The sequence below is a fragment of the Diceros bicornis genome, chromosome 18, assembly GCF_020826845.1.
Source record: "Diceros bicornis minor isolate mBicDic1 chromosome 18, mDicBic1.mat.cur, whole genome shotgun sequence".
Classification (NCBI taxonomy): domain Eukaryota; kingdom Metazoa; phylum Chordata; class Mammalia; order Perissodactyla; family Rhinocerotidae; genus Diceros; species Diceros bicornis.
The window spans coordinates 1,998,029-2,024,196 of NC_080757.1; the positions used below are offsets into that span (position 1 = coordinate 1,998,029).

The 26,168-nt window shown below is 46.9% G+C and overlaps 1 protein-coding gene across 4 annotated transcripts in view; it reads left to right on the forward strand.

Annotated features, from left to right (window-relative positions):
- Window positions 1-26,168, forward strand: part of EPN2 (epsin 2) — an 85,530-nt gene that overhangs the window by 10,798 nt on the left and 48,564 nt on the right. Inside the window, exon 1 of one of the 4 annotated variants that reach the window (XM_058559575.1) lies at window positions 24,315-24,495. The exons of the other annotated variants lie outside the window; for them this stretch is intronic. The gene's annotated coding sequence lies outside the window, so the exon portion shown is untranslated. Of the gene's footprint in view, window positions 1-24,314; window positions 24,496-26,168 lie in introns of those variants that run through there. 4 annotated transcript variants of the gene reach the window in all.

Sequence of the window (26,168 nt, forward strand, 5' to 3'; positions counted from 1 at the left end):
TCCCCAGGGACCTGAAAGGCCCTCACTTCTTTCTTTTTGCCTGAGAAGGTGGAGTTGGAAAGGATTCTTGCCTGTTCCGTTCTCTACTCCAAGCCAGTTTCTCTGGTCCCTGGGTAATGTCTAGGCGGCGTGCTGATGCTGTGGTTAACAGGTCCCTTGGGAGTAGAACTCCTTACAGTCAAGCAGCTCTGTTTTCCAGAAATCCCTGGAGACTTTTCTGACCAGATTGCCAAGGTAAGGGATCTAGCAGTGAACTTGGGGTGTGTGTCAGAGAGCTGCTGTGTGCCAGCCTCTGGGCTGGGTACCCAGGAGATGGCCCCAGCCCTCAACTCTCCTCGTTGTGGTCCGTGGGTCCAGCCCACATATGCGTTTTGTTTGGGCTGCGCTGTGCCCCTTGTTAAAAATTGGAAGTGGCTGCTCTGGTAGATTCCTATGGCTGCTGTAACAAATTACCACAAATGCCATGGCTTAAAACAACACAGTTCTATAGGTTAGGAGTCCCACATGGGTCTCAGTGGGCTAAAATCCTGGTGTAGTCAGGGCTATGCCTTATGGAAGCTCTAGGGGAGAATCTGTTTCCTTGCATTTTCCAGCTTCTGGAGGCTGTCCACATTCCTTGATTTGTGCCCCCTTCTATTTTCGAAGCCAGCAATAGCCAGTTCTCTCCTTCTCACACCAGATCACTCTGACACTAAGTTTTTTTGTCTCCCACTTCCACCTCTAAGAACCCTTGTGATTACATTGAGCCTACTGGATAATCCAGGATCCTCTCCCTATTTTAAGGTCAGCTGATTAGAAACCTTAATCCCATCTGCTACCATAATTCCCCTTTGCCGTGTAACTGGGATTAGGATGTGGAGACCTATGGGAGGCCATTATTCTGTCTATCATTATTCTGTCTTTACTAACATGAAAATCAGGAGATCTTACATAGCAATCCAGACTTGCAGCTTTATTGACAAATCAGAACACTTGGCAGGCAGGGGCCTGCACTGTTGCCTGGCAACAATGGGTCAGTGCCAGTGTTGGCGCCATCTCTGGATGGGGTTGCTGGTGCCAGTTCTCCACAGCCCCCATCCCTCACATGGTGCCTGCTTTTTCCCCTTCATTGCCTGGGCCCTGCTCCGGGGACCCAGGGCCTTACACATAGTCCAGTCATGGCAGCGTCCTGTGTTCAGGGTGGTGGAGCTTGCCTGCCTTCCTGTTTGGTGCCCTCCTCTTTGCCCCTGCAACCCACTGCCTGCCCCTAGACCCTTGTCCTACACCCTCCTCTGCCTGACACACAGTTGTCTCTCCTCTCCATGGCCCCCTCTCCTTAACCCAGGGCTCTACATTCCAGAGCATCTCTGATGCTATTTTAGGTGGTGGTGTTTGTACCATAGCTCCTTTTCTTCTGTCCCCTCCTTTTCTGCCACTCAACACTAGTATGTTCTGGTGCCTTCCATTTTATGTCTTGCATTGGCAGTTGTGAAAAGCAGGTCTTTATAATGCACCTTTAAAGCAGTATCCATCAAAAGTCAGGGTCACACGACAAGCATTTAGTCGAACATCTACTATGTGCCATGCACTTCCCCAGATACTGGAAATACAATAGGGAATGAGATAGAGACACCTGCCTTGTCTACCCCTGCAAATCTAGTTCTAGAAGAGGGAGAAGGAGAAACAGGTGAACAGGCAATTGCAATATTAACCTCCTGCTGCATCTAGGCAGGGTCTGGCAGCATCCTGCTTCCTCACACCCTGGCCCGGAGGTGAGCTCTGGCTGCAGTGGTGGGAGGTTCTGGAGCTCTGTTGAAGGCGTTTTGGTGAAAGACGCCCTTGTTTCTAGACATTGCCTGGACCCAGCAGATAGCTGGGCAGAATTTTGGGCAGGTATTTCAGAGGTGCAGATAGCGTGTTGGTTTGCAGTGTGAGGGACTACTCTAGACGCCTCTGTGTGCCACTGCTTGGCAGTCTAAACTGGGGCTCTAGTTGTTTTCCGAGGAGCTCTTTGTGTGGCCTCTTGTGGACAGGCCTGCCCTGGGTGACCCTGCACTGTGGGGCTCAGGTAGAGGGTGCTGGGTTGAGCCACCAGAATTTGACAGCTTAAGGGCATCTAGTTCTTTTATCTATGCAGAGTTTTATCCAGCATGTTAAAAATCTTTGGAAACTTGCTTGAAAAAAAGCAAAACTTTTCATTGTAGAGGGTTTCTAACATAATAAAAATAGAATAGTTCCATGAACCCCCATCACTCAGCTTCAACAGTTTCAATCTAGGCTCTTCCTCCCCTCCCCGCCTTGGATTATTTCAAAGCAAATCTCAGACTTGACTTCACTGATTAGTACTTTGGTGTGTATCGCTACCAGATATGGACTCTTTGGAAACTTGTTTTTAAGTGAAGACTGACCACCAGCCATCCTAATTCTGATTTTCATATGCTCTGGCGTCGAAGTTGATTTTTTTCAGTTGTGGAATAATGACCATCTTCGTACAAAATCTTGATGTGTGTTGAATTTTATTAGTACTTCTATTAGGGCAAAACAATGAGATTTTTGCTATTTTAATTTTTTTATTGGAAAATACGTATAAAATTTACCACAGTAACCATTTTAAAGGGTAAAAATTCAGTGGTATGAAGTACATTCACAGTGACGTGCAGTCACCACTACTGTCTAGTTCCAGAGTTTTTCATCACCCCACAAGGAAACCTTTACCCTTATTAAGCAGTCACTCCCAGTCCTCCCATTCCCCCCAGCCCCTGGCAACCACTAGTCTACTTTCTGTCCCTATGGATTTGCCTACCTTGGACATTTCATGTAAATGGAATCACACACTATGTGACCTTCTGTGTCTGGCTTCTTTCACTTAGCACAGTGCTTTCCAGGTTCATCCATGTGGTTGCATGTGTCATTACTTCATTGCTTTTTATGGCTGAATAATATTCCATTGTGTGAATAGACCACAGTTAGTTTATCCATTCATCTGTTTCTGGACACTTGGGTTGTTTCCACCTTTGGCACTTGTGAGTAGTTGCTACTTTAACTTGTCAGTGCTTAATTTGAAATGTGATGTGGTGCGTGGAACAAAAAGAAAATGTCACGTGTGAGGAAATATCGTGTATGACAGGAGGGTGATTTACTCTTGATTCCATTGATTTCAACACACACATTTAAAAAAAACTTATTACTGATGTATAATATACATAATAGAAAAGTATATTATACATAATGCCAGTACATAAGGGGCTCCAAGGCCTCTCCTGGCTATTTTTTGTTTTCAGTGGCTGTGTGGGCTGCTTAATAGTCTGCCATCTGAAGGACAAACCCTGCTCTTCTTAGACTTGAGACACCACAGCTCTGGGTTTGAGGGTGGACAGTGGCCTTTCTGAGCACTGGCATCGAGGGAATGCTCAGCAGTCTCTGGGACTTTGCCCCCTCCTGAGTTACGGGGACAGATTTGGTGTTCATCAGAGCCAGTGACAGAAGAGCTTGTTTTCCTGGATACCGAGTCAATGCCTTTATTTGTATACCTAGAGTCCGTGCCCTCGTGTTTCTATGGCTGCGTGTAGGAGTTCAGGACGGTAGGTTAGGTACATTGTTATCAGGGTGGAAAATGAAGTGGATTTGGTAGCATGTTTTATATGCAGCATTGATTTCCATTATGAGTTTATTTCCACCGAGGAGTTAGGGGGCAGCCCCGAGTAGCTAGTTGCTGACTGGTGGGTGCCCTTCTCCACGGCTGCTGTGTGAGGTGACTACAACTTCTTAGGTAGTTCTAGTCACAGTGTTGAGGAGCATACTCCCCTCTGCATCATGCTGTGTGTCCCCTTTTGGAGGATGTGAGGGAGGTGTTCATCTCAGGTCCCAGGACAAGGAGAGTCTTCTGTGAATCTGATTTATTTCTATTTTGTAGATGGTGTGAATCCTCTTTGCTTTGGTCACCAGGAAGCTCAGCTTAGAGCTAGTCATTTGTCCCATCTCTAATGTGGCCTGCACTTTGGGTTCTAACCTTGCTTTCTGGCCCAGCCTTTTCTTCCCCCTTCTATTTTCCTCTTGCCTGAGTTTCTTCATTTGCTTGTTTTCACTGTGTTCTCTGGGTTTCTCTAAGCCAGTGATTCTCAACTTGTCTAACTGTACTCTAATCAGAATCACCTGGGGAGATTCTTTTTTGAGGTGCCGATGCTGGGTCCCCACTACCTTCTGTTTTACTTGTCTGGATGGGGCCTGAGCATAAGTGCATTTCCAAAGCTCTCCAGAGATTCGAACATGTGGCTAAGGGTGAGAACCACTGCTGTAGGCTGTTTTACATCTTTTTAGCAACAAGACAGGGATAAATCGATGAAAAGGATGGAGACTGGGAGGACAGCTGGCCCGGTGGTCTGAGCTCAGAGAAGTGAAGTAAAGAGGATTATGTAGCTTCCAGTGGTTTTCCTGCCAGTGGAACCAGTAGGAAAGCTCTGAGGGGCTCCCGTCCTTGGCCAGAACAGTCGAAGCCTCAATTCCTGGACCGGGGTGGGGAGGAGTGCCTGGAAATTTTGCTCTGAAGATCTTGGGCCTGCCTAGTAGTGTATGGCCTTGTAACAAGGTCTTCTGGGCCATTCAGGACCCCAAGTCCCATACTTGGGACCTAATTTATGCCTCATACCATTTGCTATAGAATGTAATTATGGAGAAGACTCAGCATATAAAGAGAAAATTTAAAACATGGTCTTTGCAACTAATCTGATCCCTCCTGCACTTTAAAAAAGCACTCTTCCTCTTAAAAGAGAAACAAGAAATTATGAAAGAAAGCAGATTCTTTCTTGGTTTAAAAGAATATATTTTATTGGCAGAAGAAAAGGGCAAGTAGCACAAGAAATCACTCTGTAACCTGACTGCAAGGTGTTGGGTAGATTTTAACACTTGAAGACAGAGAAACAAATGTTTCTTTAAACAAACAAAACCAAACTCCTCATTCGTTCTTCCCCCTCTCCCTAAAAAAACCCGGATTGTTTTCATTTAGTTCTTTTGACTTTGAACAAAAATCTTAACTTTTTTTTCTTCTCCACCATCTGATTATCAATAGTTTCCGAAGACTGTGTTAAAGTGAGCTCTACCAAAATAGACTGTCTGCAATATAGTATTTCCAGGCTGATTTTCTTTTTTGTGCTCTCATGGAGAATGTGTAGGATGCCTGTTTTAATGGTCATCAAGAAAATTTGTAAAGTTCACCTAAGTAGGAAGGACCAAACCAGAACTTGACCTATAGCCTTGTCACTGTAATCGCTGTTATATTGTGGTTTATTTTCTCTTAAGTTGTTGTTCTGTTTGTTTAGTATGCAGGGGTCTTTGTGGCCTGTGTGAACATCATGGATGGCGCAGAGCTTTCCCTTGAATGGCTGTGCTGGGAAGAGGTCAGCCACCTCCGTGATTTGTCCCCTCCTCCCTTGCTGCAGAAGAGTGGAGTCTGCAGCCCCCAGGGGCTCCGGGAGGCCAGGAGGGAGCTCTGCTAGGGGAGGGGCTTTGCCGGCTTCATAGGCTTTATTAACCAGTTGGATATGGGTGAGGGAGGAGGAGACCCTCTTGGTGCTGGTGCTGAAGTAAGGAGTGTGGAGGTGGGACCGGCCCGGTGGGGAGGACAACTTCAGCGTTGGACAGTGGAACCAAAGACCGACAGCACTGCATGCACTTCAGAGACTTCCAGAGCGGGGTGGACGGCTCTTAGGGCAAAGTCACTTCAGGCTCTCTGGGCCTCAGTTTTCCCACCTAGGATAGAAATGAGAGTAGGACTCAGTGATATCCAGTCCTTCCTAATGCCAGAATGCGTGGGTTCTGTGACCTCAAGACATTCCGGTCTTAGGGAAGAGCAGCTTTCAAGCTGGCAGCGGTTTTGTTGTTTCTGGATGTATCTTTTCCCTTTGGAGAGGTTGGGTTGGGTTGATGATGAGATGGGTTTATCGCCTCTCCTTTCAGGAGTCTCCAGAAGAGAAAATGGGCCAGTTCCTCAGGAAGTGTGTTTGCCTGAGGCTCACCAGCTCACTCTGATCCAACCTAGAGAGCTAGTCCAGGTTGTAGGTCAACCAGGTCACCTCAGGGTCGCCTATGGTATGTCAATGTCTGGTAATTTCCTTCTGGGGCCCTTGGCATTGACATTGCTTGTACACAGTCAGAGGGGTTGTTTGAGTCCCTGTGAGCAGGTCTCCCATGCTGGGGAAAGGTCCCTGATTCCCTGCCCACTGGTGTTCGGCCCACTTGGCTGGTCACAGAGTCAACTCCAGTGAAAAGATGTTGGCTTTCCCGCAAGACTGCGTGCCCTGGGAGGGCAGCAGGCCTGCTGAGTGCAGTGTCCAGCGCAGGGCGTGGCTGGGGCGGACATGTTAGTACAGACTTGTCAAATGGAGGTTTGCATTTGTGTGCTGTATTACACTACCAGCTGGGGGATATTTAAGAAATCCTTTTAAAATAAATTGAAAGACTACTATGAAGGATTTTTTTTTCATTTGGAAGAGAAAAAAGTGATTTAAAACTTGAGAGGGGAAACAAATGTTGTCTTCTTTAAAAGAAAAAACTCATTCTTTGACACACTGGTTTCTAAATCAAAATGAGAGATTTTTTTTTTTTTTCCTGAGGAAGAGTGGCCCTGGGCTAACGTCCGTGCCCGTCTTCTTCTACTTTATATGGGACGCCACCACAGCATGGCTTGACAAGCTGTGTGTTGGTGCGCGCCCGGGATCCGAACCTTCAAACCCCAGCTGCCAAAGCAGAGCGCGTGCACTTAACCGCTTGTACCACTGGGCCAGCCCCAAAATAAGAGATTTTTTAAAAAACTGCCTTGTGAGGCTCATGGAAATATAATTTGGAATTGCTCAGCCTAAGGTTTCTCCCCTTTCAGTAGGCAGCGTGGAAATACGGTTTTGCTGTTGTTTTTGGTTGGATATGAGTGCAGCACCTCATTGATGTGGCGTCTTTTGAGCATTAAGTCACTTCAGAGGAAAATTTCTAGACAAGTGAGTATCACCCCTTTGAGGGCCAAAGCCTTTCCTTTTCACTCACAGTTTTTGTTTTTCCTCTTTACACTTTCCCTGTTCCCTGGTTTCCCAGAGGCAAGGCTGATTGGACCGGCACAGGTGAGGAGAGCTGGGTGCCAGGTGGAAGGCTGAGGTGATCCTGGAGTGGGATGGATGAGGTGGCGCTCACAGATGGTCCCCGAGATCGCAGTCCCCTCCCCCTGAGTGCCTGGAGGAGGAGTCCACGTTCTCTGTCAGTGGCATTCAGGGCCCATCCCTGCTTGGCCTGCCGTCATCTTTTCTGGCCTCAGCTCTCCCTGCTCTCCTCTCCTCACTCGCCAGGCTGGGTACTGAGCCAGTCGTTTTGCTTGGAATGCACTGTGCCTGCCAGTCACCCACATCAGCCGTCCCATCACGCACTCCATGCCTAGCCTGTACCCTTTAGGCTTCCGTCTAGGGTATCATCTGTTTGTGTTTCCCTGTTCCCCGTGGGCTGTCACATGAGCTCTTTACAGACAGAGGCTGTGCCTGATTGACCTGCATCCCCCAGCACCGCGCTGCTGCCCAGCAGGTAGAGGTGCTGAGGACACACCTGCTGCACAGTTGGGAGCTCAGAGCTTCTCGTTCTTCCCTTCCTTGACCCTGCCACCTGATGATTAGAGACACAGACCTGCTCAGGGCCGCGCTTGGAGGGGAGGAGGGTTGTACATGAATCCATGGGCAAGGCAGGGGAGTGGACAGCTCCAACTGGGAGTTGTCTGGGAGAAGGACGACACCAACCAGCTGGATAGCCGGTTCGATGGGAGTGTGGACGGCTGGGGAAGCCACTGCAGGCCATTCACAGCCTTCCAGGTGTGAAGCCTGAGGGACCTAGAAGGGACGGATGCAGGACTGTCTGTGGTCCCTGCCCTCCAGCTTTCACAGCTGTCAGTGAAGAGCTCTGGCAGATTGACAGGTGGAAGGACATGGAGAGAGCTGGGCTGATGTTGCGCCTGTGCTGCTCATGGCACTGGCGTCTGGGACCTATTGGCCAAAGGCTTTGATGGTTTTTTTTTTGAATGAGGATGGGATTTTTTTTTTTTTTTTGGTGAGGAAGATCAGCCTTGAGCTAAAATATGTTGCCAATCCTCCTCTTTTTGCTGAGGAAGATTGGCCCTGGGCTAACATCAGTGCCCATCTTCCTCCACTTTATATGTGGGACGCCTGCCACAGCATGGCTTGATATGCGGTGCGTACGTCCGCACCTGGGACCCGAACCTGTGAACCCTGGGCTGCCAAAGCGGAGTGCATGAACTTAACCACTATGCCAGTGGGCCGGCCCTGGGACTTTTTTTTTTTTTTTAGTGTAATGCTCTTTTGAACAGACAGTGCATTCACATAGTTCTATTCTTGATTTCTCTTTCTGCTACTTCGTTGTTAGTGTATAGAAATGCAACTGATTTTTGTATGTTGATTTTGTATCCTGCAACTTTACCATATTCGTTTATTACTTCTAAAAGTTTTTTGATGGATTCTGTAGGGTTTTCTGTATATAAAATCATGTCATCTGCAAATAGTGAGAGTTTCACTTCTTCCTTTCCAATTTGGATCCCTTTTATTTCTTTTTCTTGCCTGATTGCTCTGGCTAGGACTTCGAGTACTACGTTAAATAGGAGTGGTGACAGTGGGCATCCTTGTCTGGTTCCTGTTCTTAGAGAGATAGCTTGCAGTTTTTCACCATTGAGGATGATATTAGCTGTGGGTTTGTCATATATGGCCTTTATTATGTGGAGGTACTTTCCTTCTATACCCATTTTATTCAGAGTTTTTATCATAAATGCATGCTGTATCTTGTCAAATGCTTTCTCTGCATCTATTGAGATGATCATGTGATTTTTATTCTTCATTTTATTAATGTGGTGTATTACGTTGATTGATTTGCGAATGTTGAACCATCCCTGCATACCTGGACACATAGTTCTAAAATGAAAGTAGACTTTAAGAAATCTTGCCCTTCACTGCTGATCTCATCTGCCCTGTCTCCCTTCTCCCTAATAAATAACCCCTTTTAGTAGTTTGAATAGGCTTCCCATGTTTCTTTATGCAAATAAAGCAAACAAATTTATATTTCCATTTCTCCCTTTTTGTTAAATAAAAGCTAGCACACTATACACATCATTCTACACCTTGATTTTTTACTTACCAATGTAGCCTAGAGATTTTCCATGTCAGTATGTGGAGAATCTTTGTCATTCTCTTTCTCTGAGAGATAGAATTGCTACGTAGTATTGTGAAGTTGTTCCTTTTTTTGGAGGAACAAAAGTTGTTCCTTTTGTTTTGTTTTAAGTTCCATCCCCTACACAAAGGCATTTGAGTTGTTTCCAACATGCTGTTTCATAACATGCCTGCGATGGGTAACTTACTATGCGTCAGGCATCGTTTCCCATAGTGCAGATGGATCTGTAGGGTCACATCCTCCAAGGACGTTGCTGGGTCAGAGGGTAAACACATTTGTAATTTTGATAAATTTTGCCAAATTGCCCTCCATGTGGGTTGTTTCATTTTGCACCCCCACCAGCAAGTATGCGTGCCTGTTTCCCCATAGCCTTGCCAGCAGAAGGTATAGTCAAATGTTGAGATTTTTGCCAATCTGACAGGTGTAAAGAGTATCTCAATAAATTTTTTTTTTTTTTGTGGTGAGGAAGATCAGCCCTGAGCTAACATCCCTGCCAATCCTCCGCTTTTTGCTGAGGAAGACCAGCTCTGAGCTAACATCTATTGCCAGTCCTCCTCCTTTTGCTCCCCAAAGCCCCAGTAGATAGTTGTATGTCATAGTTGCACATCCTTCTAGTTGCTGTATATGGGATGCGGCCTCAGCATGGCTGGAGAAACAGTGCGTCGGTGCGCGCCCGGGATGTGAAGTCGGGCCACCAGTAGCGGAGTGCGCGCCCTCAACCGCCAAGCCACGGAGCCGGCCCCTCAGTATAGTTTTTTTTTTTTTTTTTTTTTGTGAGGAAGATCAGCCCTGAGCTAACGTCCGTGCTAATCCTCCTCCTGTTTTTGCTGAGGAAGACCGGCTCTGAGCTAACATCTATTGCCAATCCTCCTCCTTTTTTTTTCCCCCCAACGCCCCAGTAGATAGTTGTATGTCATAGTTGCACATCCTTCTAGTTGCTGTATGTGGGATGCGGCCTCAGCATGGCCAGAGAAGCGGTGCGTCGGTGCGCACCCAGGATCCAAACCTAGGCCGCCAGTAGTGGAGCGCGCGCACTTAACTGCTAAGCCACAGGGCCGGCCCTCAATATAGTTTTAATTTGCGTTTTTCTGAAGTGTGAGCTGATCATGTTGTCTTATGTTTAAGGGTCATTTATATTTTTCTGTGGACAGTTGTTTTCCCATTTTTCTCTTGGGTTATTGGTTGCTTATTTCTCAATTTCTATGAGCTCTTTATATTTTTGGAAGGTTAGTTCAATGTGTTATGAGTTGTAAATATTTTTTCAGGCTAGAAATCATTCTGATCTAATCAGATTCTTTAAGTACCTCCCTCTCCATCTCCTGTGTTTAAAGATTCATGCTGTGGCCTTGAGACAGAACCACAACCTTGGCTTCAGTCCAGGATTTTAAGATAATTGACCACAGACACGTTTTTGACATGATCATACAATAGTGTGGATGTGTTTGAGTCTGTATGGGGATAGGCTATTTGCTGCTGTGAAAACAACCAGCCCCCTCACATTTCAGTGGCTCAACACAGCACAGACTTATTTCTTGCTCATGCTGTTTGCCCAGTGTGTGTGGTCATCGTAGTCGTTCATGGGCCCAGGCTGATGGAGGCGCCATCTCTTTTTGGTTGTTATTAACAGCTTTATTGATATATAATTTATGTACTATACAATAAAATTTACTCGTTTGCATATACAGTTCAATATCTTTTAGTATATTTAGAGGTGTGCGACAATCAGCATAGCCTTATTTTAGAACATTTCATCACCCCAAAAAGAAAACCCTTACCCATTAAGCAGTCCCACAGCCTCTGGCAGGTATCAGTCTACTGTACTTTCTGTCTTTGTGGATTTGCCTATTCTGGAAATTTCATGTAAATGGAATCATACAATATGTGGCCTTTTGTGTCTGGCTTCTTTCACTGAGCATGTTTTCAAAGTCATCCCGTTGTAGTGTGTATCCTTACTTCATTCCTTTTTAAGGCTGAATGATATTCCATTGTATAGATAGACCACGTTTTATTTACCCATTCATCTGTTGATGGACAAAGCTGTTTCCACTTTTTGGCTAAGTGATGCTGCTGCAAACATTGGTGCGAGTTTGTGTGGGGACATGTTTTCCTTTCTCTTGGATACACAAGGAGGCTCCATCTTGGCACAGGCTTCCACTATCCACCAGCACATTGGGAAGGGAATGCGGAGAGTTGCACAGTGGCTTTTAAGGTGTTCAACAGAAAGTGACACACATCACTTCTATCACATTTTATTGGCCAGTGCCATGACTGACTTCAGAGGGGGTGGGGGAATGCAGTTCTGTCACAGGCCCAGAAGGAGGTGAACTGGAAATACTTGGTGAATAGAAACTTCAGAGAAGAGAAATGGGCATTCTTGGGACCCAGGAAAGTGATTCTGTGTTGAAAGGTCACTCTGGAAAGGGTTCATTAGTAAGGTGGGAGTTCCAGGGTAGAAATTACCTGGAACTAATGGGTTGACCTTAAAAGCTGGTTGGTGGAAAGACCTCGAATCTTCCAAGAAGCAATTTAGGAAGTGTGTGATGATATTGGAGAGGGGGAGGGCGGCCTTGTGGAAGTAATGTTAAATGGGCCAACGTTGAGGACTGGGCTTGTCTGGATTTTCACAAGAGGTGCTGTAGCTCAGTAGACAGAGCACAGACATCACCCCTGCTCCGTGACTTGCTCTGTGTTATTCACCCTCTGTCTTCTCACCTGTAAAATGCCTACTTTGCAGAATTGTAGCACATAGTAGACACTCAGTAAATTACAGCTGTCACCTTGGTGAATTTGATGAGCAGCAGCCGAGCCTGCAGTCACTCAGGGGATAGGCCCCAGCCTTCCCAAGGCCTTTGGTTCATGTTTTCCTTGTGAAGCAGAACTGTGCTGAAGGACTGCCCTGTTCTCACGGCCTGGTTATCCCCGGGGTGCCTGAAGGAGGAGGAGGTTGGTGGCATTGACGTAGCCAGTTGAATATTCTTAGGCAAGTAAACAGTTATTCCTCAGCCTCTGGCACAGCCAGTTTCTAAACTGGAGCATTTTCTGGGCACTGGAGAAACTGGGCAGATCTGTGTACACACTCAGTCATCAGTGCTGGAAGCGCAACTGTTTATTATTTTTCTAAACAAAGCGGGACAATGGCAATGTAAACATTGTTTGAACAAAAGCATTTGGCTAATAGAGATAAAACCAAAAGGAAAATAAGAACTTTAATTTCTTTTTGGCTTTTGTGTTTTAACATTTGGCAGCATACTTCTAATCTTTTAAGAATTAAAGAAAGTATGTGGTATGCAAACTACTGTTTGTTTCTGCTTGTTAAATTTAGTGTGAAATTGACTCAGAAATGCCCCCCCAACCCAGAATGTCAGCTTGCCCCTGTTCTGCTTCACTTTTGGGGAGAGTGGAGAGGGGACCGGCGGGGCCTGGAGAGGGTCAGTCAGAAGCATGTGGGCAAACCTGGAACCTGTAGTAGAAGTGAGAGGTTTCTCTCCAGTTCACATAGCTCAGGTCTGCTACCTTGTGGGGCCTCGCAGCCGCCGTTTCCATTTCCCAGAGGAGGAAACTGAGATTGATTGAGGCGGCTGAAAAGTGGTAGGGAGAGCAGCCATCTTTCTAGTCTACCGAGTTGTTATTTTTAAACTACAGCAATATCGATAGGCCGTGTTTTATATTCCGTAAGAGCATTTGTGGGTCCTTGATTTGGAAGTTTGGTGAAGGTATGGAGAGGAGCAGAGACACTGGGGGGTCGGGGGGAGCGCACGAGCAGGTGGGGGTTGTACTTGGTGCCTGTGGAGTCATTCATTCCTGTGGCAGATGTGTGCCAGGCACCGTGCCAGCCCCTTTGAGGCAGGCGGCAGTGTGGAGACAGTCAGGGCCTCTGTCCCCTGAGAGCCTGCAGTCCAGAGGTCGTGGGAGGAAGGAGGGAGAGGTGGAGGGAGAGCCGGAAGCTTCCCAGGCGGGCTCCAAGGCCTCTGGCTCAACCAGCCAGGCAGCAGGTGGTAGATCCTTCAGCAGAGGATCCCTGGAGGGAAGGGGAATTGGGGGCAAGTGGGGGAGTTGGGTGTGATAGGTTCAGTTTTGTCCTGAGACTGGGGAGGAGGCGGTGTGCCATAAAGGTGTGGACCACTGTGCAGTAGGTTTGGGAGGTTCCGTGTGGCCTCCCCAACAAGGGCATTCGAGCCGTTTGTTGGCGTTATTGGGAGAAGGCACAGCTCTCTCAGCCGCCCACTGCTATACATGGCACGTGAAAGCATGCCTCTTGCCACATCCTCTGGACTCTTCTGTATCCCTCTTGATTAGCATCACTCTCTAAAACCTCTCCGCTTTCCCCTCCCCTGCACCGGATGGTTTCCTGTGTCTCCGCCCCACTCCTGGCTCTTCTTAGAATGTGCTGTTGGCCACTCGCCTCCTTCTAACTTGCATCCTCATCCCCATTCTCCTCTGCTCTCCTGGGTTCCTCTCACCTGCTCCTCCTAGAGGAACATGCCAGCCCAGTGCCCCTCCCCACCCTAGGCACCAGCTGCCACTTGGCCATATTCATTCTCCATGCCTGTCTTGCCAGCACCTTCAGCTACATTTGTCTGAAATAAAACTACTTATTCTGCCTCTTTCCTTCTGAAACCTGCACACCCTCCTCGCCTTTACATTCCGTTACAGGTGCCTCTGTCCTCCTGGCTACTCCCACCGCCACCCGCCCCACCCCCACCGACATTTGGTTGTCAGGGGTTGATTCTCCTGCTCTGTGTTTATGTCCTCTCCTGCCCATTCCCATTCCCCTGCTGCACTGGACTCAGGCCCGACTCTCTTCTCATCGCCTCTGGTGTGGGCCTGTCTTCACCATCCTCCCTTCTCCCATAGTTCTCTCACCCTGCTGTCGCTTGATCAGGATTTCAGAAATAGCATTCTGACAGGTCACTCCTTTGCTCCCAAACAAAACAGAAACCAACTTCAGTAGCTTTGCTTTTAGCAGTATTTCCTAAAATAATGTTAATTGGTATGCAGTTGAATGTTACTCATTTTAATAGTTCTTTGTCTTAAAAATGCCACAATACTTGGATAGCTCCTCAAAAAGTTAAACATAGTTACCATGTGACCCAGCAATTCTACTCTTCAGTATAAACCCAGCAGGGCTGAAAACATGTGTCCACACAAAAACTTGTACAAATGTTCATAGCAGCATTGTTCTTAATAGCCAAAAAATGGGAACAACCATTGTTGCTTCCAACCAATAAGTGGATCAATAAAATGTGGTGTGTCCATATAATGGCAAATCATTCAGCCATAGAAAGGAATGAAGTACTGATAGATAATGCAATACGGACGAACCTTTAAAATATGCTAAGTGAAAGGAACCAGACACAAAAGGCCGTGTATTGTATGATTCCACTTAACGTGAAATGTCCAGAATAGGCGAATCTGTAGAGACAGAACATAGATTAGTAGTTGCCAGGGGCTGGGGGAAAGGAGGAGTGAATAGTGACTGCTAACAGATACAAGGTTTCTTTCTGGGGTGATGAAAATGTTCTGGAATTACATAGTGGTGATGAATGTACAACATTGTGAATATACTAAATCGTAAGTGTGACTTGTACACTTGAAAATGGTGAATTTTCTGCTGAATTATATCCCAATAAACACAAAACAAACAAAAAGACCCCTCCCCCCCAAAATGCCATAGCAATGATACCTGATTTCATATATGTTATTACTTAAAGTGGGTATTTGAGTTTAAAAGTAAATTGATTTAAAGAAAAATATGAAGCAAACAATAGTGCAGCTTATAGTAAGAATTAAAGGAGATAATTCCTAAGTCAGTGCCTGGCACATAGTAAGTGCCCTGTGTTAGCCATTATTATTATTATTTGGAGGAGATGGCAGAAATCTTGCAGGTAAATGACCAGAGTTGGCACGTCTGGATTCCTTAGCGTGCTGAGTGAGGCCCTCACAGTACAGCCTCGGCCAGCCTGTCCCTGCACCCCTAAAGCCCTGCACTCCCACGCCCCGTGCTCTCTGCCTGAGCGCCTCCTTCCCCTCTACACTCACTCATCCTCTCCTTCTGCAGCGGCATTGCGTCAGACACACTTGACGTCCCACACCCTGTCCTGATCTCCTCATGAGCTGCCTGCAGCACCCAGTGTGGAAGCTGCTTTTGTTGTCCCCCCAGTCCAGATCGGAAGCCCGGTGTTGAGCTTCCCTAAATCCTTGTGCCTGTTGGCATTGTTCTTTGCACGTTGTGTGAGACAAGTACGTGTAGAATCTAGTATCAACTAAAGCATTAATGTGTCTTTGTGCAGTAATGATAAAATGATGTTATAAAACAGGTCAGCAAAAATATTTTAAAAATTTAGTGCAGGGCCGGCCCCATGGCGTAGTGCTTAAGTGTGCGCGCTCCGCTACTGGCGGCCCGGGTTCGGATCCTGGGCGCGCACCGACACACCGCTTCTCTGGCCATGCTGAGGCCGCGTCCCACATACAGCAACTAGAAGGATGTGCAACTATGACATACAACTATCTACTGGGGCTTTGGGGGAAAAAATAAATAAATAAATAAAAATTATAAAAATTTAGTGCAGAGAACATTTGTATACCCTATGAATGAGCAGTTCTATTCCTAGGAACATAGTCTGGAGAAACTTGGTGCTTCTGTCCCAGGAGACACACCTGCACATACTAGTGTTATTCATGATAGCAAAAATCTGGAAATAGTCCAGATGTCTACTGACAGGAGAATGAGTGGATAAATTGTTAAATATGAACATAGGCAAATATTATACAGCAGTGAAAATGGATGAACCATGGCCAGCTGTACATAGCAGCATGAATGAATCTCAGAAACATAGTATTGAGTGACAAAAGCAGATTGTGGAAGATCATATATTGTTTAGTTTTACAACATATGTGGTAAAATTATTTTCTTTTTTGAAAAGCAAGGGACTGAAGAATCCAGAACCTGGGCTGTTTTCTTGGAGTGGAGGAGGTGGGAAGGGGAAGGATCCCCTGGGTGGGCATTGTGGTCATGCTCTAGGCCTTGAGGGGACCTGGGGTCACAAGGCTCATTTTGTTTGTGCCTCACATATGGTTTGCACTTACTCTTTTATGTGTAGTCAGCAGTACATAAAAATTTAAGAAAATAGAGGAGCAGCAAGAAGACGTTAGGGCTGACTTCCATCTAGGGTAGACTCCTGACATTGCGAGTTAGAAGGAACATTTCCTTCTGACGTATCCAGTCAGTGTGGCAGAGTAAATGAGACACTGGGAGTGCCTCCAGCAGAGGAGGAAGGAGGGGAAGAATATTTTACTCTGTACCAGAAAAGGAAGTTTACCTTTCAGCGCTGAGACACATTTTTTTCTGAGTGGTATTTCAGACGACAACAGCTATTTCAAAGGAATAATGCAAACTTCTCAAGTTGTTAAAGTTGATGTGACTGATTTAGTAGAAGACATGGGTATAGCCAGAGAGACATCATTTCTTAAGGATGTGAGTTCTGAAGAACAAATTTTTAAAAATAGTTTTGGACTCGCTGTGGTATTTCAGACTTCCACCTTGCCTGATTTTATTGTATTGCCAGTCTGTAGAACTTTACACATTTTGAAGTGAAGCTTTCTTTGAAGAGCATTGAAGCCATTTTCCTTTTGTTGGCTGTACTGGAAGGAGCTGGGAATGCCAGGGTCTGATCCTGGTAAGCACTAAGCCGCCCTGGGCCTCAGTGTCTGCACGTGGGCGAGTTCTGAGGCCCTTCCAGCTCCAGCGTCTTTGCTCCTGCTCTCTTGACTTGGTGAGCTGGCTGGGGAAAGGCTCTCCTATGGCCGGCTGAACTGGGGTAGGAAAACAGTTGCTTCTGTGCCATCTTCTGGCCTCTTAAACATCTAGACAAGAGGGGCCTTTCTAGGCCTGCAGATTCAGCAAGGATTCATTGTTCTCATGACTTTGAGCGCCAGATCTGTCTGAATTCAGCTGGAATAAGAATAGGGATTAAGAGAATGGGACCAGAAGCCAGAGGTCTGGGATCAAATCTTGGTCCTGCCACTTGCTGGCAGTGTAGCCAGTTATAACCTCTCTGTACCTCAACTTCCTTGTCTATAAAATGAGGATAATAATCACAATAATAACTCCCCGTAGCCTTCTTAGGAAGATTCAATAAGTAGATGTGTGTGAAGTCCTTAGAACATGCCTGGCATATAGTCAGAGTTCAGTTAGTATGCACTAGATTCTAGTTAGAGAGCCCCTTCTTTTCCTATTGCTATTCTTAGTTTATTCTATTATGATTACTGGTATGAGAGTTAGCACATCTGAGACCTTTTGTAGAAGTGCCAGCTGCAAAGGAGAAGAGCTGGAACTGGTGGCTGTGTCTAACAGGTTGTCTGTATGTTCAGGAAAGAGATGCCTGTGGGTCATACCACCTACCAAACTGGTAGGTGATTTCCACGCAGCATGTTTTTCATGGAGGTGCTTCTGTGGGCTTTCATCTTCTGCCTTGAAACTTCTCGTAGAGAGGTCCTCAGGGACATGCTGAGAAACATCATTAAGGACATTCTCACCTTGGTGTGGCTGGGAGAAGCAGCGGATATTTGGACACCTGTTATTTGGTGGTCCCTCTCTAGGCACCTCCTCACAGCAACCCCGAGCAGCAGCTGTTGCTACCTCCATTTGACAGGTGTAGAAATAGAGGCTCAGGAAAGCTCATCAACTTGCCTCAGGTCACCCAGCTGGAAAGGCAGGATGTAGATCCATGTGGTTGGAATAAGAATACCCATTTTAGCACTTGCTTGCTGCCCAAGGCTGGCTGGCTTTGCTTCTGAGCCCAGGCTGTGGGGTGCATTGAGTGGTCTCTGCCCCGAGGCACGTGTGCTGCCCTGTGGGGCCCAGGCTTCCGTGGCTGTTCATGTGTGTGGTGAGCATTTGTTAAGCACCAGGTGTGACAGTTCCTGTCTTCAAACAGTTCATCATTGGGCAGATAGTCAGTAAGTGGAGTACAGGAGCTGTTTTTAACTCAAGTGATAAAGACCAAAAGGGAAACAGAAACTGAGAGAATAGCCCCTGAGCTCTTAACTCTGGTGGTCTGAGTAGATGGGATTAGGGCTAATTTTTTTAATTTTCATGTTTTTTGCCTTTGTGTTCATTCACTCGTCAAATGTTTATTGAGCATTCATTGTGTGCCAGGCTCTGTTCTAGGCACTGAGGAGACAGCAGTGAAGACAGGCAGGGCCCTGCTTTCATAGAGGGCATGAGGGACACAGGATTAATAAACAGGTGCATAAGCAAGAAAATGTCCAATAGAGAGAGGGGCTCTGCTGAAAATTAAAACTGGTGACTTGATAGAGTGACTAGTGGTTCTGAAGAGGCACTGTTTAAACTGAGATCTCAAATGACAAGAAAGAGCCAGTCTACTGACAGTCATGGGGAAGGATTGCAGGCAGAGGAAACAGCAGGTGGGTAGAGCATAAGGCAAGGGCCAGTTTGGCACATGGGTTTCTCTGAAGTAACAGTGAGCAGATTGTTTCAGTAATAAGGAGAGACTGGAAAAGAGAGTGCAGCACGTGGGGTGGCACATGAAGAGTTAACCTTCAGGTCTTGTCCTTCCCCGGGGCCCAAATGTAGGATAATTTGGCTTTTCCTTTGAACTGGTGCTGAGGTGAGCCTATCCTCTGGCCTCTGGCTCCCCCCACCCTGTGTTGTTCAGGGTAGGGTGGGAACCCAGGGCCAGGCTCTGAGTGGTCTGGCCAGCAGACATCAGCCATCACTGCCTGAAGTCCGTAGAAGTAACTCCCTCAGCTACCCGTAGAAATCTGCCCTGTTCCTCCACAGCCACCCTGGAGAGAGTCAGACATGACCTCCCACAGCTGCTTGTTTAGGGCAGAGGTGAGCAAACCACTCATTTTCCTCATGGCTTTGGTTTTGTGCTTAGTGTGGAAATACCTGTTCCTTACCTGTGAAGTTCCTCTTGGCAAGCATCTTGAGCTCTTTTTGAGAAAAGTCTTAGGTCACTGCTGTGCCTGCAACCAGGTCTGTGGGGTCCTGGCCAAGGGGATCCACAGCTCACCCTCGCTTTGCTTCCGCTCTCTCACCAGCTCCTCAGGAGTTGGCAACAGCCCAGCACTTAGCGCCACCACAGCGACCAGCCAAGTCTAAATTAAGCTTGAAATCATGGGAATTCTAAATTTTCCCTTTCATCTCTGCATTTTTTTCAAATGTCTCAAGCTGGAAAATGGTATTGATCAAATTGTAGTCCATAGCTGGGCCTGCCCCGTGGGGTGGGGTAGGTGTGTGAAGCCATCAAATGCCCCCATTCTCTGGTTCCCAGTGTTTGGGTGGCATTGCTATCTGTCACTAGTGGGTATTTCTAGTAGCAGAGTAGTCACAACGTGTTAGAAATGGAGACTCTGGCCCAGGGGTCACACACAAGCTGCCTTCCTTGGAGGAAGGAAGAGTTCTGAGGGCTGCTCTTCATACTTCCAAAGGCCCAAGGGAAGCCCTACCCTTTTACCACCATGGAGCCCCACAGGCCAAGAGAAACATCCACCGCTAGGCTTGTGGCTGGAATTCTAGCCCTCCAGTCAGTGATCTGTGGCTGGGGCCGGTGGGAAGCTTGGGCTCCCCCATGACACCGTGGAGACGGTAGGAAATTGAGCTATTTGTCAGAAAGGGGGCCTTGGGACTTGAAGGTTTGGGGAGACCGTCTGGTCTACCCCATCATTTCAGAAGCAAGGAGCTTGGTCACTGGCTTGCCTGGTGCTGTAGAGTGGTCACAGTGCTGGACCCAGATCTCTGGTTTCCCGGCTCCTGATTCTGTGCGCTCTACCACACCACACTGTTTGCTTTTTGGCATGACTTGAAGAATGCTGTCCGTGATTGGTCATTTGCAAAACTGCTTTAAGGAGTAGAAGAAAAGTGGGGGAGTATTAAGAATTCTCTTTTTCCTTTCCACGTTTTTGCATCCCCTTGGTCCAGTTGCCAGGGTGTTGGATTGATCCTTGACCCTGTGAGGGAGGTGCAGCTTGTCACACCCCCACTTCCTGGATCAGGGAGTGAGACTAACTGAGTGTCAGATGGCCAGGGTGCAGCCGGAATGTCCAGAACCATGTTTCCTGACCTGGGTCCTTGCTTCACATGATCTTTAAAAATGATTGCATTTTAATACCTGTGTAATCTGCACCCGCAGGCCGCTCTTCCCAGAGACTAAATGGTCAGGCACATTGGTAAAGAAAAATCAAATTCGTCATGTGTGTTTTCAGTACTTGATTTCTGCTTTTAGAAACATTAAGAACACTTAAAGTCATAGGAGGCTGTCTGAGATCTAATTTGAGCTCTCGTGTGCTTGTTCCAATGACTGTCGGATCCTGGGAGAAACTGCCCAGATGTCTGTTTGTGGGAGGACTTCCTGTCTTATATGAAGGGTGGCAATGTCCAGCATGAGGGCGGGGCCTTCATGCCTCCACTTGACGGTAGGTTCACTGACTTTCTTTCCCTAGAAGGGAGAGAGGAGAGTGCATGGGCAGTTTAACTTTACCTGCTTTCTCATCTAGAAGTCAAGTCTAAAATGTTTGTTTTGGGCCGGCCCCGTGGCTTAGTGGTTAAGTGTGTGCGCTCCGCTGCTGGCGGCCCGGGTTCAGATCCTGGGCGTGCACCGACGCACCGCTTCTCCGGCCATGCTGAGGCCACGTCTCACATACAGCAACTAGAAGGATGTGCAGCTATGACATACAACTATCTACTGGGGCTTTGGGGAAAAAAAATAAATAAATAAAATTATAAAATGTTTGTTTTCCCTCAAAATTCTTTAAGTATGTGAATACAAAGTTTTTTTTAAGCCACTTATTGGATAGTGATATAAAATTTGATTTCTCTACCCAACAAGAAGTCATTGGAATATAAATGCTTACATTCAGTGAGTGAAGAGGGCATGCCTTTTTTTGGCTGAATCTCACTGTTTTTCTCACTGGTGTGAATAAAGTAAAGAATTATTTTTTTTCCTTTTCATTTTTCCCCTCTGCATGAGCAGTAGTTATTGGGCTCTAAGTTATTGCTAGCTTGGCTGATGCAGAGTCATAATAGTCCTTTCTCTTTAGGCTGAAATGATTACTGTGGAAAAGAATGTGGCACTGTCCATATCGTCCTAACTGGACCGTTGTCTTCTGGAGAGCCAGCGTGGTTAGGTCACGTGAGCTGCAGTCTCAGCCGCCCCTTCACTGAGCCTCCTTGTAATGGTTGTGCTATCCTTTTCTCCAGTAGGAAGATGGAGATGTTTCCTCACTCATGATCCTACGTACTGGGAAAGTAGAGCCAGCTAATCAAGGCTTGCAAAGTAGTCCACGAACTTAATGTTTATGTGAACCATACGGTGGCACCCTGGCACTCACTTCAGGACACCTAGAAATCACCACCGGAGCTTGTGCGAGTGTGACATCCCCTCAGTGCTACCTTCAGTTTACTATGTGTCTAGAGTTTTGAACAGTCTCCCCAGGAGATGCTAGTATATATATGTCCCCCCTTCCCACACCTCTCCCTGTCATCTGCCTTGAGAAAAATGAAGGAGGCTACCAGACATAGATAGTTGCAGCTGCCATCTGGGGTGAAGATTTTCAGATCAATTCGTCCAGTAATATTTATTGATTTTGACTGGTTTGTCACAGTGAATATTGGTTGACTTGTGACTGTTAGGTTGTGGGGGGAGGGAGAGACAATTGTTGCTATTCCCTTATAGCTGGTCTTGATCCCTGATATTGATCCCTGATCCCTGAAAGCCACTCCCAAAATCTCCCTAGGGATTTGGTGAGGGATTTGGAGTAGACCACGATGGATAGCGTGAGCATCTTCTCGGCACCTGGCCACCAAGTCTCAGTGTCACAGAAGCACCATGCCGGAGAGACACGTGGGCTTTGGCCGGGGACCTGCCTGGGCTGCTGGAAACCATGGAAAGCTTCCCTTTCTCCCATGATCAGGAACACTAGATTTGGAAGGAATGTCCCCACCCAGCTCTGCAAGCCCTTGGAGCACATTTTTATGTAATTCTTCTTGCCTCCAGGGGCATCACTGTAGCCCTGGAATTTTTTGTTTGTTTGTTTAGTTTTTTCTGTTTGCTGTTTTATTCGGTCTATTTCCAGTCTCTACTGTTTTTCAAATTCTGGTTGTGTTTTCAAATATGCCAGAAGTTTTCTTCCCCAGCTTGTCCGATGCAAATGTGGTGATCCAGCTATTATTATTGTCACCATCGTAAGCCACCCTCAAAAAAGAGTGATGATCCCAGACTTTGACTGGGGGGGCCTGCAGTTTGAGGAGTAGTGAGCCTCCCTGGGAAGGATGCAGCTCCTTGATCAGCCTGGGGCCGTGGGTCAGGTGTGACTGAGGAGAGCCTGGTTGGTGTCCCTGCACTTCTACTTGAGGCCCCATTGGAGGCTCTGGGGAGGACCAGGCTCTGTATGTTCATTGTTTGGCTGTTGCCGGCTTTCTTCCTCTCAGGGGACTCATTGCATAGGGCTTGTTGTTGCACATGACAGAAGCGCACATTGCTGTAGGTTACAAGTGACTGTGTTGGCTCATGCAGAAGGGTAGGGGATAAATGGCTTCAGGCACAGGTGGGCCTAGAGGTTCGGATGATATTCTATCTTGCTCCTTCTCCTTGGCTCCTTGCTTGCTTCTGTGTCGGCTTCAGACTTAGGTAAACCCTGGCCCTATGGTGGCTTCCAGCAGTTTACCAACCCTGCTGGTTTCCCAGTGGTTTCAGGGTCCATCCAGAGAGGTCTCTGGGTGGCCCAGTCTGGATTGTCAACCCACCCCTGATCTAGCCACCGTCGCTGGTAGCCTGTGGTGTTCTGATTAACTGGGCCTAGGCTGGGCTGTGCCTGCTCCTGGCCACTTCCCCACAGAGGACTGAGGCTTTTTCTGAGACAAGGGGTTATGGGTATTGCACAGGCAGAAACAACAGAGTTCACTTCCAGGATGGTCCAGGATGGAAGTGAAATATTCTTTGGCTTGAACCTTCCCTAGTACTGGGGACTAACTGTCGAAAAGTGAGAGTCCCCTTCCATACTGAATAGAATGTGGCTTTTGACGTGGAGTCTCCGAAGCTCTCCGGGGCCTTTTGGAAGGCCTGACAGAAATGTGCATTGCCCACGGTGAGGCTTCCCCAGGCCAGTGATGTGTTCAGTGTCTTTGCTGTTGGTTTGGTTTTATCAACTCAGTGTGGTTACCAGTGGTTACCTCATGTGCATCAGAAACTCTCATTCTTAATAAAATAAATTATTAATTCAATTTCAAAATAGGGTTTTCCAGTCTGAGGCTGGAGTGGGGAGGTATGGTGGAGGCTGTGGTGGTTGGGAGCCCCTGCTTACCTCATTCAGGAAAGTAAATGGATGTCTTCTGGCTCCTGTTCCAGCTTTCTTGGTAGGTGAAGAAAGATTTGTTTGCCTTGAATAGTAAATTTCAACTTGAAGTCATTTTGCTGCATCCATTCAAAAATATTTAAAATTGTAAGAGAATTATACAAATTCATGTGCTTCATTTACCACTTATTGTAAAATAGTTCTAAGTACTATCTGATGGTGGCACTAGATTTCTAAAGGCATTTCTAGTTACTGATGTTCTAATGGCGTTTGTCCCTTTAGTTGTCAGCATGTAATTTATGAAAATGAGTCCTCCTACGTTTTTTTTTTTTTTGGCTATATTGGTCTAAACCTTTAACAAAATTTATTTTTCCTTCTTGTGTTGACAAACTCCACCCCTCCCCGACCCTCTGTCTTCCCCATATCTGGCCTGGAGGTCCTTAATAAATGATTGGATATTTGTGAACTGACCACAGTTCCCCAGGCTTGAGTGAAGAGTCCAGAAGGTAACAAATGATCCTGTTTTAGTTGCTTTTGCATGTAGATTAGTTCAGGCTCAGCAAGCTGGAAATGGAAGAAAACTGGCAAATTGAGAAGGAAAGTTTAGAAAGGTAGAGCATGCAAACTATTCAAAAAAGAGTGAGAACAAGACAAAACTCAGGTTCTAGAAATAACAGGATGTGTATTTGAGGATGGTGTGTGTTCAGGGCTTGCTTTTAGGAGGGAGCACCTGGCAGATGTTTGCTGGGAGGGGAGAGGTTTCAGTGTTTACAGCCCAGTCCTGAGGTTGAAGGGGAGAGGTTAAAATGGGAAAAACGAGGTGTGAGGTCCACATGGGCAAGTGCAACTGAGCAGCAGAGGTCCATATCTTTAGGTGGAGCAATCTGGGACATCCTTGTGCCCAGGCTGGCACTGCTCTGGTCCTGCAGCCCACTCACATGTAGCCAGGTTCTCTCATGGCCGGAAGCGGCAATTTCAGTCTGCAAAGTCTTCGGTGAGGTGCGTAACTCTGTTGGCCTTGGAAATGGTTTCTTGGAGGTGCCTTTGGTGTCCTTTCTCCTATCAGGAATTTCTTATCCCCAGATCTCACCCTTCTTGCCATTTGCCAGTCCTAAAATCTGCTCTTGTCTGTTATAGCTTTAAGAAAATAGCAGGCAGCCATTCAAATTAATATAAACTTTACATATTTTTTCTGACTATAACAACTATTTTGTTAGCTTTTTACTTCTTCTCGAAGCCTAAATATTTCAGAGAGACTGCCAACAGATGTCTTTGCAAGTTGAGCCTGTTAGAGAAAGCCACTGCCTTGGTTTGCAGCCCCTTTCTAAATTGTTTGGCGTTCCTTTCCCAGCCTGTGCCTGGAGGCACCTGGACCCTTGCTCACAGACACTGCTGCCTTTTCTCTGCCAGCAAAGGCCTAGGAGGCTCGGTGGGTGCCCTGGCTGGGCCTCACGGCCTTTCCCCTGCCTCTCCCTTCAGAGGACACTGAGTCCAGCTGTTCTGGTCCACCCCCAAGGCGGCCAGACTAGAGGAGGGGCAGCAGAGCCCAGCACATCATTTCTCCCTCAGGAAATTGTGATATTTTCAACCTTTTGAGGCCTTTTTATGAGGACCGTTTGCTCTCGTGCTTAATTGAAGCCGCTTCCTGAGCGGGAGGAAGGTGGCCCAGGGTCTCTTCAGGGTCGGATCCCAGCTCCACCTGCTTCTTCAAGAAGCAGGGCAGTCCTCCCTGCCATGCATCAAATGGAATGACAAACGGAAGTGCCCGGCGGTCCCTGGCACGTGGTAGGGCCCCTGGGCATTATGTACATCCGAATGTTACTACTGATTTTGGCAGGTATTTGCACTTTAAGCTGAGAGGTGCTCATTAAAAATCAAAGTTTTTTTCCTTTTCAAGGCCCATCCCATCTCTGCTAGCAGTGAATGTTGCTATGAATGAAAAACCTAATTAAATCGAATGTTGGGTCACCGCAAGAGGTTTATCCCTGGTCCTTTGACAGGCTGTGGAGGATTTATGAGAAGTGGCCAAATCAGTGGAGAGGCAGAATATGCGTGCCTTCAGCTGAAGCCCGTTCTGTGGCTTCAGATGGAGGCAGAATTCTTGGCATATTTGAGGGTGGAGAGAAGGCCTCGTTGGCCGGAGCAGATGTATTGATTGACTGTCACCAGGATGAAAATTTTATGAGCTGCCTTTTTCTTATTTGTATGGGTACCTGTGATGAGTGATCATTGCATTTCTTGTGGCTTTTCCCCCCTCCTGACACCTTTTGTTTACTTTTTTTTTTTTTTGATGTGCCCGTTGCGTGTCTGAGGCTTTAGGTGAGAAAGGTGGGAGCCATCCATTATTTCTGTAGCAGAAGCAGCACAGCGACTTGGTGGAGAGTAAGGGCCCGTGCAGGAGGAGAGAGGAGGGTCCTAGCCGGTTGACCTCAGTCAGCTGACCACATGACTCCAGGCCTCAGGTTCCTCATCTGTATCATGGAAGAATAAGCATTACTTGAAGACTTTGATGAGCATTAAGTGAGAGCCTGGCCCGAGGCTGCCTCAGCTCCTTCACAGGCCAGACAAGCCCAGCAGGCAGTAGCTGGGGATATGGGGTGGGGATATGGGGTGGGGATATGGGGTGGGGTGGTGGGGTGGGGTGGCAGAGCCACTCGCTTTGTGGCCAGACC